Source organism: Procambarus clarkii, chromosome 1 (genome assembly GCF_040958095.1).
Source record: "Procambarus clarkii isolate CNS0578487 chromosome 1, FALCON_Pclarkii_2.0, whole genome shotgun sequence".
Lineage (NCBI taxonomy): Eukaryota > Metazoa > Arthropoda > Malacostraca > Decapoda > Cambaridae > Procambarus > Procambarus clarkii.
This window is the reverse complement of record NC_091150.1, coordinates 49,010,046-49,022,538: the sequence shown is the minus strand read 5'-3', so window position 1 is coordinate 49,022,538 and position 12,493 is coordinate 49,010,046. Positions and strand designations below refer to the sequence as shown.

At 41.8% G+C, this 12,493-nt stretch overlaps 1 protein-coding gene across 13 annotated transcripts in view; it reads right to left on the bottom strand.

Annotated features, from left to right (window-relative positions):
• Positions 1 to 12,493, bottom strand: part of LOC123752290 (hexosaminidase D-like) — a 373,939-nt gene that overhangs the window by 7,474 nt on the left and 353,972 nt on the right. The gene's annotated exons all lie outside the window — the stretch shown is intronic.

Genomic DNA, 12,493 nt, shown 5'->3' with positions numbered 1-12,493 from the left:
CTGCAATAGGTAAACAGTGTCAGGGTATGGAATATTTAGCCTAAAAATACATTGTACAAGTATTTAAAGTACTTACCAAATTTAATTTTATATTAAAATTTTCTCAAAAGATGTAAAAAACACATTTATTGGTTTTTAGGTTATTTTCTAATAAACTGTTTTAATTTTAATCTACTCAACATTTATATGCAAAGTTTTCACATTCTACATTAAATATCAAGGCATGGTGATGGAGTGAAGACACGAAGAGTGAAGAACACCAGATGTGGTAGAGAACAATAACAGGTGGCATTCTTTTGTGATGGGGATTAAATATTGTGTGTACACTACATGACAACTCATAAGCAATATACAATACATAGTTTTATGAAATGGTAGAAAATTTATGTGGGCAATTTGCTCTAGAATGGTGTTACTAGTTCTCCATGAAGTTATACAGTGTTCATTCATTCATTCTTTGTTCAAACTCCAGTTTTCTAAACATAACATATACCGAATTGGCAAAACTTCAGGTAAAGTTCAGATGTATTTGAAAGTTAAACAAATTGTTTGTGCGCATAAGCATTAAACTCGGTTTCCTGGGACAAAATCTTGTAAAAATATGCTCAAACACAACTGAATTAAAGCAATACATATATGACCCTTGCTGAACACAGTTTTTCTCCAACATGTTGATACGAAGGTGACTATGAGTGACACATTATTTGCCCAATGCCATATAAATTATCATGCACACAAATTAGTGCATAGCTGCCAGCCTGGGGTCTACCTGGAGTCAGTTTTGAGAGTTCCACTTCCCAGGCAAAGCCTGTTTTGTGATAAATTTAAAAAGCTGTTGCTTAGAGCAACCCATAGACCCACATATCCATTATGGCACGGTTAGTCTGGAACTTCCTGCAGGAACTTGTCCAAATGTCTCTTGAACACTTCCACTTGTGTTCCGACAATATTTCTTGTACTGTACTTGGTGGGAGGAGATTGAAGAGCCGTGGACCTCTGCTGTTCATACAATGTTTCTTGATTGTCCCGATGGCACCCCTACTCTTCACTTAGTAAGTTGTTATATTGTTGTGAATATTTGGGATCTGTCCTTTCCATATCTTCCATATGGATAGTGCATTGTCTAACTTAAGTACTTTTTCCCTTAAAACTGTTTAAAAACAAAACCCCATCAAGTAACTTTTATATGACAATGAAGCAAAGTTTAGAAATAAGTGATAAAATGGTGAAGAAATAGGATAAAGAGGATGACATTAGCTGAGAAAAAAAAAAAAGAGTAATTCTAGAACTCTGTGAAAGCATTAATGAATTAATCCTTGCATGAAAATATGGAATTATCAAATCCCCAATTTGTGTCAAGTGCCTTGACAATAATGCCATTTCACAGGCAGGAAAATTACTTAATTCCTGGCTTTACTGCAAAGTCAATAAACTTCATGAATACGTCTGCATGAATGATTTTAGCACTGCTGTTGCTGCTAGTGATTTTCAGGTCAACAAATCATATTGTACTGTACTTAGAAAACTTTTATCAGGATATTTAATCAGAATAATGTTAAGTTGCATGGAGAAGCTATGTCAGCAGACCATGTTGCTACTACTACCTTTAACTCATAATTCCTAGAAGTGATCGGGGGTATGTTGGTAATCAATCAAGCCGGGTCAAATACAGCAGAACCATAATGCTCATCCCTATTCAGAGGTGCAATAGGTACTCTGAGATAGAACTATCAACATTAGAGACCCGAGACTGTTCAACACATAAGGGGCATAACTGGCCGACCCTCACGGTGTTCAAGAAAGAACTCGGTAAACACCTCCAAAGGATACCCAATCAACCAGGATGTGATTCATACAGATATAACTGATATCAACACAAGCATGGCAGATTTTGAAAAAGAAATTGACAACATGTCCATGCTCTCGTCTCTGGGTCCAGATTCATGGAATTCAATATTTATAAAGAAATGCAAGATGCCAGTAGCACAAACACACAGTATAGTGTGGGAGAAAGAGCTTAGACATGGGGGAGACACCAGATGCACTTAAATAAGCAGACATAGCCCCTCTACACAAGGGAGGGAGCAAAGCATTGGCAAAGAATTATAGACCAGTTGCACTAACATCCCTAATAAAAGTATTTGAAAGAGTGATCAGGAGTCAGGTCACCTGTTTCATAGAGACCAATGACCTTCACAACCCAGGCCAACATAGATTTAGAGCGGGAAGATCGATTTACAGCTACTTGACCACTATGATAAGGTCAATGAGGCATTAGAAGAAAAACAGAATGCAGATGTGGTATACACAAACTTCGCAAAAGCATTCGATAAATGTGACCATGGAGTGATAGCACACAAAATGAGGTCAATGGGGATAACTGGTAAAGCAGGATGGTGGGTACTCAGTTTTCTGTCGAACAGAACACAAAAGAGAAACAGTCAATCATATAAATTTGAGTCCAAGCACAGTTTAAAGCTCTGTACCTCAAGGTACAGTCCTTGCACCACTGCTATTCCTTATTCTCATATCAGATATAGACACAAACACAAGTCACAGCTTCATATCATCTTTTGAAGATGACACAAAAATCAGCACGAAAATTACTTCTGACGAAGACATTGAAAAACTATAAGCAGATATTAATCAAGTTTTCAACTGGGCAACAAAAAATAACATGATGTTTAATGATGATAAATTTCCAAGTGCTCAGGTATGGTAAAAATGAGGAACTTAAACATAATACAGGGTACAAAACTCAATCAAATCTTCCCATAGTAGGAAAGCAACATGTAAAGGATTTGGGATTAATGATGTCTGACGACCTAGCATTTAGGGAGCATAACCAAGCAAATAATGAACCAGTCAGAAAAATGATAGGATGGATTACGAGAACGTTCAAATCCAGGGACCCCATCACAATGGTTTTACTATTCAAATTACTTGTACTGTCCTGTCTGGAGTACTGCTCAGTCCTCATTTCCCCCTTCAGAGCAGGAGAGACTGCTGAAATAGAGGGCGTACAGAGAATATATATGGCATACACAGACGTGATAAAGCACCTAAATTATTGGGATCGTCTCAAAGCTCTCTAAATGTACTTACTAGAAAGGAGACGAGAGAGAAATCAAATAATGTACACGTGGAAAATACTGGAGGGCCAGGTTCCAAATCTATACAGTAAAGTAACAACATAACAACAACCGTGGCCATCTTCAAGAGGAAACTAGATTGTTTCCTCCAAGGAGTGCCGGACCAACCGGGCTGTGGTGGGTATGTGGGCCTGCGGGCCGCTCTAAGCAACAGCCTAGTGGACCAAACTCTCACAAGTCAAGTCTGGCCCCGGGCCGGGCTTGGGGAGTAGAAGAACTCCCAGAACCCCATCAATCAACCAGGTATACTGGAGTGAGCGATATGGAAGAAAATGCAGAATAGTGCCAGTAAAGAGCAGGGGTTCCATAGGCACAATCAGAGAACACAGTATGAACATCAGAGATCCATGATTGTTCAACATCCTCCCAGTGATTTAAACGATTCTTCGCGGCAGGGGATCGTATTCCAGGGACCATAGGATTAAGGACTTGCCCGAAACGCTACGCGTACTAGTGGCTGTACAAGAATGTAACAACTCTTGTATATATCACAAAAAAAAAAAAAAAAAAAAAAAAAAAAAAAAAAAAAAAAAAAAAAAAAAAAAAAAAAAAAAAAAAAAAAATTGCCATAACTGTGGATATCTTCAAGGGAAAATTAGATAATTTTCTTCACAAAGTGCTGGACCAACCAGGCTGCGGTAGATATGGTGGCCTGTGGACTGCTCCAAGCAACAGCCTGTTGGACCAAGCTCTCACAAGTCAAGCCTGGCCGTGGGCTAGGCTTGGGGAGTAGAAAAACTCCTTGAACCTCATCAAGCAGGTATAGCAGGCTGTGAGCAGCCACGTCCAACAGCCTGGTTGACCAGATCATCAATCAGGAGGCCTGGTTGATAACAGCCTGGTCAGAGACCAGGCTGCAAGGACCTTGAACCCTGGAACCACTGCAAAGTAACCCTCAAGGTAACCTAGGATATCCATGGAGTCCACAGGGATGTAATACAGTCTGCTTCTTATATTATGGCCAAAAAGGAAGACTTCAAAAGGCATGCAACTTCCCTCTATGCTGAAGCACACAAGGGGTGCAGTGTACTGCAATATTTTTCTGGGAGGAAATCCCTTTGGTGATTTCCTGGAGCTAGCCACCATGATAGCTCAACACGCATCATGCCCTGCCAGGCCCTGCAAGTCAAATGCCTACTAGAGACCAAAGATAAACAAAATCTGGTCCACTAAAAGAAGCACAGGGAACTGAGCATGCTAGATCAACCCAGACTAATATTGAAATGTAACCAGAAAGGTAGAGCGCTCCAAAGCACAACTGTAATGAAAATAACAGCAAGCCTGGTGAAAAGGAACACAGTAGTTAGGTCATTACCACTGCTTGTTACACTCCTACCACCAGGTGGAGGATTTGAAAGCTCATAGTCCGCCCAGTGACACTGAATGAATCGCATGCCTGATGTGGGCCCATCCACCCCTATATCAGCATTGTTACCACGAATGGAAATTGGTGTTGGCTATCCTTTGGACTCTCCTGCAGGGGCCTGTACCAATATTTGTTCCATACTTTAGTGTTAGCTTCATGTGAGTAATATTATATAAGCCTCACTGTTAAGTGGTCCTTGAGTTTTTTGTTCACCTCAAGCTGCATGTTTAGGGATGCTTTCCCTATGTGCTTACTGGGAAAATTCAATCCCCTGCCTGACTAATGTTACTTTCCTTGGGGGGTTTGGGGGTTCTGTTCCTTTGAGAGCACTTCTTTCAAAGTGTCTGCTTCTGATTAGTGCATGTGCCTTTTACTCCTCTGAGACTAAGGTTGGGGTAAACAGGATTCAACTTTGTCTCAGGGTGCACGAGGGCTTACATGCTAGACTTGCTGAATGTCATTTACACCCTCGGATGCATTTTTCTTAAAACTGGGTTTGGTATTTATTTAAAGCAAGCATCCCCAATGCCTTGAGTTCCTGGGTTGCTTTTTGCTTCTGCTGGACCTACCTAATAAATAACCTGTCTTCCCCCTGTCCTACTCTACTCAAATGAGCTTGAGGGTTCCTCTGATGTGTTATATATAAATAAAATAAATATGATAAATATGTTTATTCAGGTAAGGTACATACATACAAGTGATGTTACATTAATGGATTGATATATAGGTAGAGCTAGTACATACAATGCCTAAAGCCACTATTAAGCAATGCGTTTCGGGCAATATCTGTTGTGCTCGGGGTGTGTGATGTCCCTATGATGTCGTGTTTCTCATTTGTTTTACCCTTTTGCCATGGGGGTGGCATTTTGGCATTTAGAGGTGACTGCTGCTTGCTGCAGGTGTTTTCCTGTTGCTGTTTTGCAGTGCTTGGCTGGCTTGCTTGCCCCAGAGTTGGTACCTCTGCTGTTGTGGTTGGTGTCTTGGAATGTTTTGGTTTTTCACTTTTCTTTTAGTCCGGCGGTTGGGGCTGTGACCTGGGCATCTTTGTCCCCCTCCCTTTTTAGGTTTTAGTGCCCAGGGTTAGAGTTGGTTTGGGGGTCGTGAAGCCATCTCCAGAAAGTTGCCCATTCTTTTCTAGTAGTGGAGGCAGATGAGCCTTTGTTTTTGCATCTGAGGTCACTTGCCTGGGGGTCTAATGGGGCACAGATCCTTCCTTGAAGAGGGGGACACCCATCTATCCTTTCCAGTGTATGGTGTAGACCCACTCAAGCTCTATCACCCACTTCCTGTATACTGTATTTTGTCTATCGTACATTGGACTGGGCTAGAGAACTGCTACATTTCATAGTGAGTTACTAAGCACTCAACCACAATAGGTGATTAAAGTGCTTTTCCAAGCTAAAGTTTAAAATGTCATATATATATTACATTATTGTTGTATTACATAGTAAATCTTGGGTACAGGTTCAGTATATCAAAATGCATATACAGTATACTGTACTGATTAACACTAAAGTGTTTTTACAACAGCAAATTACAATCACCATCTGTGCTGAGTACTCAGTAACTCACTACACAATACCAGCTCTCAAACCCGGTCCGTGAAGGACAGAAGAAAATGTATGTACAGTACTTTTATTTGCATTCTTGGGGCATCCACTCACTCCGTGTGGATGCTACAACAATGACAAATCTAAGGTATCCTTGGGGTTAAAAAAAAAAAAAAAAAAAAAAGAGAATTGCCACTCCAAGGTCACTCGAGCAATTCCCTCCACCACAGAAAATTGATGCTCCACTAGTGGGCGAGGGGACAGGAGGGGAGCAAGAGGATGTGATAACATTTACATAATCATCCTGACCTTCACATTGCCAAATGAGGAGTTGGGGAGATAAAACAAAGTACTGTATTTGCAATGCATGCTATAGCTAAACAAAATGAAGGAATACAATGCATGCCACAACAAGGAAGTCACAGCTAAACAAAAGGGAATACAATGCATGCCACAACAAGGAAGCCACAGCTAACAACTGAAGGATCAAACACACACTTCAGAGGCTCTCCTGATGACTCAATAGAGCTATAAATGCAGTAATGGGACTATTGTACTATCTAGGTCCCATGTAGTCTCAGTAGCCAAAAAGTTTTCCAATCCCATATGTGCTTTCTGCAAAACTGAAAAGTAACAGAAAATTCACATTTCCCTATACTAATATCTTTATCTTTTCAAACTATTTTTTTTTTTTACACACCTTTGTGTATAAACAAGGCAATGTTGGATTTAGAAGTAAAAAAAAAAGTATCCTTGAGACATAAGCAGACTTTTGTCTTGAAATCTTCATCTGACATTTGCAGGCAAAATCCCTACAAATCAATTAGGGATCTAAATTACAATTGTATTACAACTGTAATACAATCTATAAGTATGATCACTTTATCTTAAGGTATCAAACAGCATACTTTAAGTATGTAAGTATGCTTTATTCTTGTATTAGTAACTTCAGCCTGGAGTCTGTTGGAAAACCTGAGTTTAGCAGACACAGCTAATTGTCAATTTACCCCAATGTATTTAACTGTTTATTGTCCATCACAGCTAATATTAGGAGGGAAGTGGCACAAAATCTTGTTTTTAGGCCTACCCATTTTATAATCTACAACAAAACAGTCAAATAAGTCAAACTTACATCATCAAAATTGCAGATAATGATGTGCTTTATAACACGGTGGCAAACAAAAGCCAACATTTAAAATGACCTACTCAAACTTCACAAATGGACAAAGAAACAAATGTTAGTTATTGTTGTAAATTACAGGACTGTGTTTGGTATTCAACAATGCACATCACAACTACCACATTGAGAATATTGCACTGCTATCTGTTGAAAAATAAAATGATCAAGGAGTCACCAAACCCACCTTTAAAGAAGAAATTGCAATTCACCTTTACTTATCTTTTGGGTACTTTTGAATAACATACCATCGATTCTATTGATAATGTGGAGGATCAAGATTACCAGAATACTCCATGCTCAGTTATAAAATATATCAACTCGCCAAGTAAATTCGAGGCGACGTTTGCAAGTCACAAACTTCCTGTTCCAGACAAGGCCACAAGATAACCTGATGACCATCAGATATATTTCAGTAAAATGGTAAATAAATACTCTCTGATGGCAAAATAAAACAACCAGGTTTCACAAAGTGTGAATTCACGTAACAGTTATTTGAATAGTGTAGTTGTCACTGATTGTTGGCTTGGCATTTTCCCCAAATAATTCCCTCCCTCTACTTTTCTATCCTGGGTGGAGAGCATGGACATGGGCTTTGCCCTGGGGCCCTGGGATTCTCGGGGCTTGGGGAAAATCGGCTGTGGGTCCTTTAGCCCCTTTCTTTGGCCCTCTGTTGGCTGCCGTGCCTGTCACGATGGGTCCTTTGTTGCAGGGAGGTGGGGGTCGTTTTCTCGCTCGATTTATTTTTTGGTTAGTGGCAACTTTCCCCAGGGTTTGATTCCACATACCTTGGGCCTGTTGGGGGTCGACATATCCCGGGTGCTTGCCTCTCGGGACCCCTTATGTGATAGCTCGTGTGGCTTATTTTCTGTGTGTTTCAGTTTCTCATTATAGGTCGGGATTCCGGTGTTCCCTAGCTGGCAGACATTCTCTTGATGTTTTGTGCCTTCTTTGTCATGCCCTTGCTCTCTGGTAGAATGATTTTTCGACAGGGCTTCAGGCTTCTCTGAGGTGCCCTATTTTGGGCTTCTTGTTCATTGCTTATTTGCCCCCGCCTTTCATGGAGTGCAGCTCCAATTGACATTGTTTGTCGACGGTGCTTGTAGTGGGTTTCCATTCTACTCATCTTTTGGGTCTTTTTTTTGTGCATACCTGAGCCTCTCTGAGCTGCTTTTTGCTTGGCTTTTGTGGGACGTTGGAGATGATTGCCACGGGCCTCTGGTGTGGGTCTTGCTTTCCGCTGGTGCTGAGTTCCTTGCCGGCGTTCCCATGCTTCAGGTAGCGATTGCCATTTCCTTGCCATTCGACTTTTGGGTCATCTGGCTGGATTGGCCTTTCTTTAGTTAGTCGTGGGCCTTGGCTGTCCCATCTGCCTCTTTTCTCTTTTTTCTTTTTCTGATGTGTTGGTATGCGGTTCTTTTCGTGTCTGCGGCTTCTCGGCTCATTTGGGGGTCTGTTCTCGAGGTCCTCGTTCTTGTTTTCAGCTTTTGGTTGAGGCGTTGCCAGTTTCTAGTCGGGTTAGGCGTTCTGGGGAGTCAGATGTTGGGTTTCCTGTGTTAATTGGCCGGTCATCCTTCTGGTTGGCTCCAAGTTACCCTCTTCTCTGGGCAGCCTCTCCATTTGTTCCAGCCCTCGTTCACCCCTTGCCTTGGCGGTAGGGGGCAGCTCGCCCAGTTCCCTTCCCCTGGTCCACGATGTGTTCACAGACCCCCCTCCCTTTTTTTGGTGCGTTCTGCCTAGTGCAATGCACAATCACTGCCTAATGCATTCCATTTGTCAACCACTCTGACACTAAAAAAAATTTTTCTAATATCTCTGTAGCTCATTTGGGCACTCAATTTCTACCTGTGTCTCCTTGTATTAAATAGCCTGTCTTTATTTACCCTGTCAATTCCTCTGAGAATCTTGTATGTGGGTGATCATATCCCCCCTAACTCTTCTGTCTTCTAGCAACGTGAGGTTTAATTCCCGTAGTCTCTCCTCGTAGCTCATACCTCTCAGCCCGGGTACTAGTCTGGTGGCAAACCTTTGAACTTTTTCCAGTTTTGGTCTTATGCTTGACTAGATATGGACTCCATGCTGGGGCTGCATACTTCAGGATTGGTCTGACATAGGTGGTATACAAAGTTCTGAATGAATCCTTGCACAAGTGTCTAAATGCCATTCTTATGTTAGCCAACCTGGCATATGCTGCTGGTGTTATCCTCTTGATATGGGCTTCAGGGGACAGGTCTGGTGTGATATCAACCCCCAGGTCTTTCTCTCTCTCTGACTCTTGATGAATTTCATCTCCCAAATGATACCTTGTAACTGGCCTCCTGCTCCCTACACATATCTTCATTACATTACATTTGCTTGGGTTAAACTCTAACAACCATTTGTTCGACCATTCCTTTAGTTTGTCTAGGTCTTCTTGAAGCCTCAAGAGTGTGAGTGAGAGTGAGTGAGTGTGTGTGTACTCACCTATTTGTACTCACCTATTTGTGCTTGCAGGATCGAGCATTGACTCTTGGATCCCACCTTTCCAGCTATCGGTTGCTTACAGCAATGACTCCTGTCCCATTTCCCTATCATACCTAACCCCAGTTAGGAGTTAACAAGTTAACATGCTGTGTGTGGGGGGGGGGGTCTCATTTGGGGGCCGGGTCCAGTGTCTTTACTCCTGGGCTGGTTGTGGCTCCTGTTCCTGTCTGGGGGTTTTGGTCTGCCCCTGGAGTTTTCCCAGCTCTCTGGTGGCTGACTTGGTCTCTGTTTGGGCACTTCTCTTCGGTTCCAAACCTGGGTGTTTTCCGTGACTATGCCTTTCATTGGGTCAGACCAGTGTTTGTTTTTGCTGGCTCATCCTTCTTCTCTGCCGTTCGCATCTGGGGCCAGATTCACGAAGCAGTTATGCAAGCACTTACGAACCTGTCCATCTCATCCCACCGCTGCCACCATTGTAACACGGGTTAGGTTTCTCTCTCTTTACTTCTCTTATCTACCTTCTACTCCCCCTACCCGTATTCTTACTTTTTATTCTCTACCAAGGGACTCCAAAACTTTTACCAAAGCCAACTCCACGCCACGTGGTCCTAAGACGATTGACCGACTTAGGATTCTACACCCAGTATGACGTGACCTAGGCTCTGAGCAAAACCCTAGAGTCGCCTCTACGCTGCCACCACCAGACCAGTAACACAGAGCAATGATCGAGGTCTGGATCGATCACGCTAATTAATCAACCTAGGGGCTTGATCCCCACTATAAACGATGACCTTGAGTGTGGAATAAATTACACGGTAATGATAATTCCGATTCGATGTTAGAATCGGCGCCCAATACAACTCTGCCTCGTGTGGACCACGTGACCAGGACAAGTATACACATAACCAAATGGAAACAATAAAAATGCAAATTATTAACTTAATTTATTAAAAGAAAACTAAAACAAAATCTAAATATGTTCACTCCCTGTCACTTTAACACTCCCTACTTGACCTGAGTGGCAAATGAGACTATTTCTATACATAACCATAGCAACTATACCTCTATGTTTTACCAGCTAAGGATGTTGGGCTGGTCTTGGGGAGAGGTAAGATGTTTGACCTCTCCCAGCTGCTCGGCAGATCACACTGATTTCTTCCTTGTCTGGTCTACCCCAGACAGAACATTGTATCCTTCCGCCTAGTCAAAGTTTTACCAAGTTACTAGCCAGGTTTAAGTTATAACAATTAACCTCTGTTGTACTTAATTGATCCAGACTGGTTGAATTATTTTACTGAAGTTAAATTACACAAGCCTCTAACGGCAGAGCTGTTCCAGATCCCCAAAATGGTTAATTGAACTTTGAGAAATAGTAGACATGTCAACCCTGCTGACCTATGACCGCCGGTCACTCCGCCTTACAAGTTAGATCTGATTCGTGACGTCACTGATGGTGACAAACTCAATAATTAGAATACTCTTGATATTGTATCCAGTACTAGTATACAATACAATTTTAATGCAAAATGAATAAAGGCTAATTTTCTCTAAATTACTGAATACTATAGGATGGTTCATTATACGCAGCTATGAACAAAGCGTCGGTTATTTCCACCGCGAATTCCCCTGGGGGTCAGGTCACCATGCGGGCTCAGCTTCCCATTCTCTTTTGTCGATAAACCACTCTGGATAATTCTTACAACAGCCTAGTTTGTTACACTCAATCTTTGGTGGCTTTGCTTACAATTATTAAACAGTTAATGAGCTTCAAGGTACCAGAAGGCTGTTTATAACAATAACAACAGTTGATTGGGAAGTTTCCATGCTTGTAAACTGTTTAATAAATGTAATCAAAGCCGTCAAAGATTGAGGAAAGATGTACACATTCGTCAGTACTTGCGTAACTGCTTCGTGAATCTGGCCCCTGGTCTTTTGACATGTTTGTATGTCAAAATCACCTATGTCATCTCTGCAGTGGTTAGGTGGCTTCATGAAGGTGTTCCACCTATGGTTTTTTATGGTGATGGTGTGGTTCATGGCACTTTTATGCCACTTTCTTTCCCTTCTTAATAATCCTTCTGTTTTTGTGTTCTTTCCATATATTTTTTTCTTGCCCAGCATCTTCTGATGTATGTTGTCGCATCTTTTCATGTGGCATTGGCAGAGCCACGACAGCTTGCATTTGGGTCGATACTGTCTCAGCTCCATATCAAATGCTGTGTTGTGCGCTCTCGGCCTGCTCTTACACCACAATTGCTTGTTCATCTCTTGACTATTTTTTTCTTTCTTTCACTCAGTGTCTGGTGTCCCTTTGGTCTGGGCTTATTTCTGTGTCTAGTGATCAAGTTAACAAGCTGCTTGGTCTCCTCCAGCACTGGGGTTTTTCTTTTTTCAGCTGTAATGGGCGGTCGTTTGTTGCTGATGGTGTAACACTGTAAAAGTGTTTGGTTTAGTTGTATTTAAAATACATAGATACACGAGTCACAGACAGGAATTTGAGAAGGCGCCAGTTTGTCGGCTGGAAAGTCACACCTCTAAGAGTTAATGACCTCAAGTGACCTGAGGTCAGATCATGCGAATTTCACCTTGCTTCTGCTAATCTTATAATTGGAGCCTGGTAGCCTTCAAACATGCCGACGTTTAAGGAGTGGCTTGGTAGAACGCCTGAGGCTATCTACTTGTGGGCGGAGTTAGTTACTAAGTTCCCCCATATATACTCGGAGAGCTATCGATTCGAGAGCATTAAGAGAACAGCAGCCAGCAGAGCAGAGAAGACGGCCTAGCA